Raw genomic sequence first — 9,064 nt, forward strand, 5'->3', positions numbered from 1 at the left:
GTGGTAGAAATCCAAATCAGATCACATCATAGAAGAGTGATTTTGTATTCTCTGCGCTAGCTTCCAAATACTCACATTATTACATTATTTCATCAGCCAACAAGTGAATCAAAGTAACATATATCTGTATCCATAGATATATGTGTATGTTTATAACATGAAAAATATTAGCAGGGTGATGTGATTGGTGAATGATATTTCATATCCATATATATCAATCTCCTAGACCACATGATGAGAAATTGTTTAAGCCACGTTACCATTTCTCATTTCAATCTAGCTATAAACATCTTTAGCAGCTTTCTCCTCACTATTTGCTTTAACCTCTACTACTAGCAAATAGTTGGAGAAGTTTTGCTTAGAGAAAAACAGGAAAGCTATATTTTCAGGACATGCAAAAGAAAACATTTTCTTCTGTTGAGAGCAATATTATAAATCTGCACTTGGCTCAAATTAAGAAGAAAATACACATATACACACTCATAATCAAGCACTTAACTGAAAGGTTAGCTTTTCTGCAAAGTCTGAATTCTACCTGAATCACAGAAACTTCAAACACTCTACAGTCAGTCTTCAGAGATCTGGGTAAATTTGCAAGGCTATTAAAAAATGCTATGAGCTTTAGATTTTGACAAGGTTCAAAGGCTGATATTTTTATTTCAAAGTGTAATTTTCAAAGGAGAAAAAGAAATGGCTATAAGAAAGTAAACAATTTTATTTCTTTTGACTGATTTTATTCAAAACTATTGGCCATACAGATACTTCAAAAAGTTCGTGAAGAAAAACAAAATGAAAATATGTTTACTTTGGTGCAAAAAAATGAAATCCATACATTTCATAATATGCATTTCCGTGAACTTTTTGATGATGTCTTGTATTAATAATACAGAGTATCTTTGACATGGTAAAAACACATTATTTTAAATAGTGTATAATTAGCTGGCCACAGAAAAATTAAGGGTAATTAGAACAATGTATACTTCAGCCAGTATCATATCAGTATATCTGAACATGAGTTCTGAGGCAATGGCCAACTAGTTTCCTTCTATATGAGCTGCCTCTTCAACATAGGCATTTAGGTCTGATTAAATCTTAGAAAATGTTGCACAGTTATTTTGCCTTTATTTTCTTTTTCTTTAAAGTTTTTTTTAATTTAATTGAAAGGCAAAATGAGAGAGAGAGAGAGATTTTCCATCTACTACTTTATGCCCCAAATGTGTACAATAGCCAGGTCTTTGCCAGGCCAAACACAGGAGCCAGGAGTTCCATCCTGGTGCCCCACATGAGTAGAAGGGATCCCAGTACTTGGGCTATTCTCTGTTGCCTTGCCAGGTGCTATCAGGAGGCTGGATCAGAAGTGGAGCAGCCAGGACTTGAAACTGTGTTCTTACATTTGATGCTGGCATCACAAGCAGCAGCTTAACCTGCTGCACCACAATGCCAGCTCCTCTGCTTTGGTTCCTTCATCTGAAGGGTCCGAGTGCACAAGGTTTTGATATAGCTGTGCACCTAACAAAAGAGTTCCTATAACTTTCAGTTCTTCCTAGTTATGCATTACGGTTCAGTTTGGTGCTTCATTATTCTCCCATTTCCTGTGGATGAGGGACATGACTTTAAATGTTTCTGTGTAACTCTAATAAATGACAGGGCCTTACATGGCCCGATCTATGAGTGGAGATGCATTTGACAAAGGATAGAAATAGACATTTTTTCTTTTTTAAGATTTATTTATTTTATTTGAAAGAGTTACACAGAGAGAGAGAGAGGAGAGGCAGAGAGAGAGAGGGAGAGAGGTCTTCCATCCGCTGGTTCACTCCCCAAGATGACAATGACCGGAGCTGCACCGATCCGAATCCAGGAGCCAGGAGCTTCCTCCAAGTCTCTCATGTAGGTGCAGGGGCCCAAGGACTTGGGCCATCTTCTACTGCTTTCCCAGGCCATAGTAGAGAACTGGGTGGGAAGTGGAGCAGCCAGGACTCAAACCGGCGCCCATATAGGATGCCAGCATGGCAGGCGGTGGCCTTACCCACTACGCCACAGTGCTGGCCTCAGCATAGACATTTTTCAAAGGCAAAAATAGTAATGGCCATCAGACACATGAAAAAATGCTCAGGATCACTAACCAAAAGGAAAATGAAAATAAAAAACACAATGAAGTATCACCTCATTCCAGTTAGAATGGCTGTTGTCAAAAAATCTGAAAATAACAAATGCTGGTGAGGATATTTGATAGGAATGAAAACATTATGGAAAACAGTATGCTATCCCTCAGAATATAAAGATGAATCTATTGTAAGACACAGCTGTCCCATTTCTAGGAATATACCCAAAGGAAATGAAATCAGCATTTGAAAGAGGTACCTGCATGCCCATGTTTACTGCAGCCCAATTTACAATAACAAAGATATGGAATCAACTTAGGTTTCCATCAACTAATGACAGCATAAATAAAATATGGTATATGTGTACACAACAGAATATTACTCAGTCATAAAAAAGAATGAAATCCTGACATTTGCAACAACATGGATGGAACTGGTGATCATTATTCTAAGTGAAATAAGCATAATAAGATAAGCATAGAAAGACAAATATCACATTTTTTCTACATGCAGAATTTAATATATAGGGAATAATTTGAGAGACAGTAAAAATTGTACAGTTTTCATTTGATATATTGTTATAAATATTCTCTTCACTGAATTAGACTATCTACATAACAGTACACCTTTCTTTTCTCACTTTATGATCACTGTCTTGAATCCCACATTATGTGGTATTAATATCCTTATTTTCACAAAAAAATGGTATTTTTATATATACTATCTACATATAAACATGGTAAAATGTTAAAAATTGTTAAATCTTAAAATGAGTTTTAAAAATGCTTCTAGGAGCAAGATGAAAAGAAAAGTGTCATACCTATAAATATGTATAATTATTAATAAAATATTTTAATTAAAAATAAACATTAAATTAGAATGATAAATTCTGAAGGCCCAAGCTGACTCAGAGGTTTTATGCAGTACTCCACAAAATTGAACGGAAATATGACTGTGTATAACCTTCTACCCTCAAAGTTCCTTGATACAAACTGTGCTAAAAGTCTTTCCTGCTCTATCTTGTCTACTCTTAAATTCTTCCATTTCCATGCACTCTCTCGGTCAGTCCCTCCTTCCTTGCCCTGTGACACAATGTCTAGTCCTTTGAGCAGAAGTTTGCTCCAGCAGATCACTTCCCAGCCACAGGCCACTCTGCAATGACTCATGAGCCATGAGCTCCATTTCCTCTCTTTTCCCCCACTTGGAAGAAGTCTTCAAACTCCAGAGTCCCTTAGAAAATGTGGCTCTTCTCTTATTGAAATTCTTCTCTTGTAAGAAATTGTCACAAAATTTCTATTATTACATTTCAAATCCTCTTTTGGACCCATCACGTTCCCTGGGTCAAGTTCAATGCTTAAAACTTTTGCCAGTGGAAGAAACGTGCCGATTTTAAAGGTTTCTTATTTGAGAAACTTCTTTTTTTCAAGAGCCTCATTTGTCCCATGCTGTACTAGCAATGAAAAAGTAGCAATGCACTTTTTCTCCACAAGCAATGTTAAAATGGTTACATCCTTCAGTACCAAAAATATAATCCATGAGATCAACACTGAAGGGGTGATGTATATTCAAACAACACAAAAATACTGATCTGCACATCAAACTGACAACGGTGTCATCCACATTAACCTGTGCATCAGCCTCTGTCTGAAAATCATGTACCTCATTCTGATATTCTCGGCTAAGAGAACACTCACAAATGAATGCAAAATTGTATCATACCACACACACACACACACACACACACATTCACCCCTCCCATGAAAAAGTAAACTGAATATCAAGACAAAGAAAATACAATTAAGCCAACTTTTGATCTTGCATATTAATATAGGACCTGAAGTAGCAGAAAGAAACCAAAAATCATTCTAAACAAAATTAAGACAAGATGACATTCTTATTGGTGGTGTGCATGTACTTTTAATCACGTTTGACATTGTTTAATAATGTAAGAGTTTGTGTTACTTGAACACTACAAATGAGCATGATGAAAGTTAAGCTAGACAGAAGCAGTTTGGATGTATGCTTAGGGAACTATGCAGTCATGCTGAGTGGGTCCAGTTCAAATCCATGCTGTCTGACCTCAGGTGTTCTTCCTCTGATAGTGAGTCCTTTTATTTCCTTTTGCTTACTTCCTATTGTTTTCACACAGTGATTTTTTTCCAGGTAGGTCACTACACCAAAGCCCACAGTTCCTGTCCTGTCATCAAAAACACCCCTAAGAGACACCTCACTCTCTACTTCCCTGAGAAGATTGAAAAACATACACTTCTACATTTTTTCTTCTCTCCACACCCAAATATCTATGGCCACATTTTCCCAGCTGTTGTGTAGCCTCAAGGAAGATGCCCCAATCTCCATGTGAATCATTCTCCTTTGCTCTTGATCCCATCTTGTCTTAGTTCCCTAAAACTGCCCCATCATTTATACCATGTGTCATTAGCTTGAAGTTTGAAATTAGCCCACAGATTCATTTGTTCGGTCTGCAAGAAATTTGGGGGTGAATGATGCTTTTAGACCCTACACACAGTCTGGACTTGGTCTCAAGCCCCAAACATTCATTGGCTAGAGATAGTTTGTTGCCTACCTTGACCTGGGAGATGTTTGAGACTCTGGTCCCAATATGCATCTTCAGGCCCCTCCCCTGGCTCCTCTGCTACTCTTTCTCAGATCCTTCATATTCTTTTTTTTTTTTTTTTGACAGGCAGAGTGGATAGTGAGAGAGAGAGAGAGAGACAGAAAGGTCTTCCTTTTGCCGTTGGTTCACCCTCCAAGCACACCGCGCTGATCCGATGGCAGGAGCCAGGTACTTATCCTGATCTCCCATGGGGTGCAGGGCCCAAGCACTTGGGCCATCCTCCACTGCCTTCCCGGGCCACAGCAGAGAGCTGGCCTGGAAGAGGGGCAACGGGGACAGAATCCGGCGTCCCTACCGGGACTAGAACCCGGTGTGCCGGCGCCCCAAGGCGGAGGATTAGCCTAGTGAACCGCGGCGCCGGCCGAGATCCTTCATATTCTAAATGCACAAATTAGCTCTTCTCTGAACTTTGCCATCCTCTGGAGCTGCTCTGTGATTCTAATATTTCTTTGCACAACTCTAAGTTCTCAATTATTTTATTCATTCCCATTTATCCTAATTCTCTGCAGAAAAAACACACATGCACACATCTATCAAAAATTAAATTCTGAGAGTAAAAATGATATATGGATTCTTCTAAGAGTTTGTGGAATATGCATACTATGAAAAAATATGCAAGGACTTCAGTTTTTTCCACCAAAATAAACTGATCTTTTAATTTCATTTTTCTATAGACCTTCTGAAGTCCCCTCCCGGATGTTCAAGAATGACAGATCTGACTCGTCTATTTACCAGACTTGAACAAATAACTTAAGCTCTGAGACTCAGTTTCTCTATTTGTTACATGAGTACTCTGCTTTTTGTACAGGGTGGCTTCAACAAAACAAAGGGATAACAAGATTCTATTATTTAATATCTGCTGTGTGCCAGGCTTTGTGTTGAGTAATTTACATACATTATGCCATTTCCTTCTCACAAAAACCTAATGAACAAAATGCCATTATCACCACCATTTTATCAGAATGAAACTGAAACGTGGTGAATTTAAGTAGTTGATCCAAGCTTCTACAATGAGAATGCGGTAAAGCCACAAAAAGTATGTAACTCAGATGAAAATATTTAGGTATTTCTTTTCAGCCATTGGGGTGAGTACATTTCATTTTGTGGGTATATAAGTCCAATGTAGAAAAACAAATTATCATAGCAAGTAACATTTTTTTGTCCACTAAAGTCATTTAATTCTATCTAGACGGAAATGCTTTCCCCAGTTTTGTGGAATGATGTAGTACTACTTATCTAGTTATTTTGTCTGTCTTCTTTCTTGATTCAAAGATTTCTGAGAGTAGAGAGCGGAAAGAGGATGACATATGTTTTATCCCTAAATACAGCCTCTTGCAGGTCCAGTGGATGAATTACCAACCAAGAGCAGTGCTCTTGCAATTTAACCCCAGAGGTATAAACTTCAATTTTTTCTTGTTTCTCTTTCACTAAATTCTAAGAATCACAACTGATAAGAAAATTGCAGTTATCTGACAATTCTGAATCTCCTTAATTATGAACTCCAGCAAGACAGGAAACTTACCAGTGAAGCTGCTGTGCTCATATAAAGCTGCAATAACTTTAAAGGTCAACCTTGTTTGGCTATCTTCCAACTTTTAAATACCCACAGTATTATAGAGAAAAATACAAAAATCTTCCAGTGCTAAAGGAAATAAGTCACCAGAACTGTGTAAGACCTCAGGTGTTCTACTGGCTAAAAGAACACGATTGGCAGGGCAGGTGTAAAGCACAAGCGAAGTGGCTTGAAATCAAGAACACTGGGAAGACCTTCTGCTCCTCTCTCTAAATATACTTCCATATTGTAGCCCAAGGTAGGAACTGCAATAAGCCAGGATCAAGATTTTCATTTTACATCGAGAGTCAAAGCTGAAAATGTAAAAATCTCCCAGGGAAGTGAACACACAACTTGCCTTTTTCATGTGGAAGTAAAAATGACTGATATCAAATCTTTCCCTGAAAGCAGATATTTTTAACTGGGTGGAAAGTTGCAGGGACTGCCTTTATATTGGGCTTCTGACTTTAGTCTTGCCCAAAAATGCTGGCTATCTTTATTTGCATCCATAGAGTAGCCAAACTTACTGGTTAGCTACTCTAACAGGAAGTCTCTGAAGGTACCATATATGAGTCAAAAGGTCGGTTCCATTATCAAAATCCTTCTTGTTGCTTCTTACCAGCTTCAATTCTTTGATTTAATCCGGATTTTTTGTATTCAGGTGTTTCTCTGGGTTTCTGACTAAATTAATTGTGTCATGTACTATCCCTAGGTTTGAAACTTGTTCACTCTTTAATATCTCTATGATATTAAATAACTAATTGTTCAGTTGCCTACTTTTCATACCAGGTCTTCTTTTCATGAATAATCCCCTGGCTGTACCTATTTCAGATTTCTTGTTCCAAACCAACCATGAGCCTGATCAAGACACCTCCACTACAATGGCTATGCTCTAGTCTATTTCTCTATTATGACTCAAGTATCCAACAAAACCTTGCCTCTACTGTTCTGTATGTAGTAGGCCCATCATAGCACAGAGAGGTGGATAGAAGTCTGAATATTATTTGCTTTACTTAAAAAAAAAAAAGAGAGAGAGATTAATGGCAATGGCAAGAAGGAGCAGGGAAGCAGTTAAGGTAGCAAACAGTTAAGTATGTGGGTCTTGGAGTCAATCCTGCTTTCAAATTGTAACTTCTCCCTTCACTAGTTTTATGGCATTAGGCAAGTTCTTTAACTGCTTGGTATTAGCTTTTTCTTGTATGAAATGGTGATAACAATACCATGTATCTGATAAAACTGCTGTGAACATTAAATATTAATTTAAAATGATAATTATATAAATATAATTATAATTATAGGTGAAGCATGTAAAAACCACATGTAAATGCTCAATAAATGGACACTATTAATATTAAGGAACTAGGCTGTTGCATGGTTGAGCTTTCATTTTGGCTGAGATGAAAAATAAATTACAATTCCAAGCAATTGTCAAGAATGTCTGATGTTGTATCCAGGTCTTTCAGCACATTAATATATTTAAATTTCAGTCAAAGCACCAAATATTGATGGAACTAACAATTGAGCTCAATATTTCAATGGTTAAGAACCATCATTTGCATCTTTTTATGTTTTGTACTTCCTTGAGTTGTGTTTCCGTAGTTGTTATGGAGATTGCTTTGCTTTCTATTCCCATTTTCTTTCACTTTAATGGCATTTTTGCAAAGCTACAGCATAGTAATATGTGTTTGTTATTATACCACTTTCCCAGAGTAAAGGATATTTAATTTTTCTAAGAATGCTTAGAGGTAAGGTCATATATCTATAATAATATTTGGTACACAAGAGGATTCAATAACATGTATATTTGGCTTTCAAGGAGCGGAAAAGTCATATTTCAAAGGCCTCCATGAACCCACATATTTTAACTGTTGAATTAAGCTCTAAATAGTGATCCTAGCAGGGGGTCAGGAGAGAAGAACACTCTTCTCATGCTATATGACTTTAGAAAAACAAATTCTGGTCAGCAGGTTTTCTGGGCCAATGACATGCTCTTTCATCTGGGCAACCTGACACACATGTATCTCCACAGATTGTCCTCCTGGGGCAGCTAAGGAATAATACCAAGGCATTCAAGCCAAAATGCAATGCATGAAGAAGAGAAGTCATGTGACCTTGATGATGTACTCACTAAAGTAAAAAGAAACCAAAGTAAACAATAACAATGGAAACTTGGGAGAGAGCAGCTCAGCCTGATAAAGGACAAATCATTCATTGCTTCAGACTATTTAATCCTTTCCTCATGTCCAAATACAGCCTCTGAGAATCAGGAATGCACATTTTGAATGAATACTATATTAGGAGTTATCAGCTTCTAACAAAGCAGCCAACACAGAGAACACACTGATACACAATTAGAGATGGGGTGTCTCAAATTGAGCTGAAAGGTCAGACTCGTATAAAGTATAAGTCTAGCAATTATCAGTGACGAGTCCTAAAGCAACTATAGGCATCAAGCAAAGAACACATGGAGAGATCAGTAGGGGAGAGAACACAGATTTTGCAGTGTTCTTACCAGTAGCACACATTGCAGGAAGAAACTATGTCAGCAGTATTATCTTTTAACATGAAGGACAATGAGATACCTAACAGCTGTTTCACATTTTTAAAGCCATTCCAATCTCATGAAACATACTTGGGAAGAATTCGGAAAATAAACCTCCCCCAAATCCTATTATAATGAGGCAAATACCATTAGAAACAAATTGGCTGCTAGGGGCTGTCTTCCGCCTCTTAGAGATAGCAAAAGCCCCTGAAATCACAAACGCTGATATCAAT

The sequence above is a fragment of the Oryctolagus cuniculus genome, chromosome X (genome assembly GCF_051225735.1).
Source record: "Oryctolagus cuniculus isolate XC-2025 breed Fujian yellow rabbit chromosome X, ASM5122573v1, whole genome shotgun sequence".
Taxonomy (NCBI): Eukaryota; Metazoa; Chordata; class Mammalia; order Lagomorpha; family Leporidae; genus Oryctolagus; species Oryctolagus cuniculus.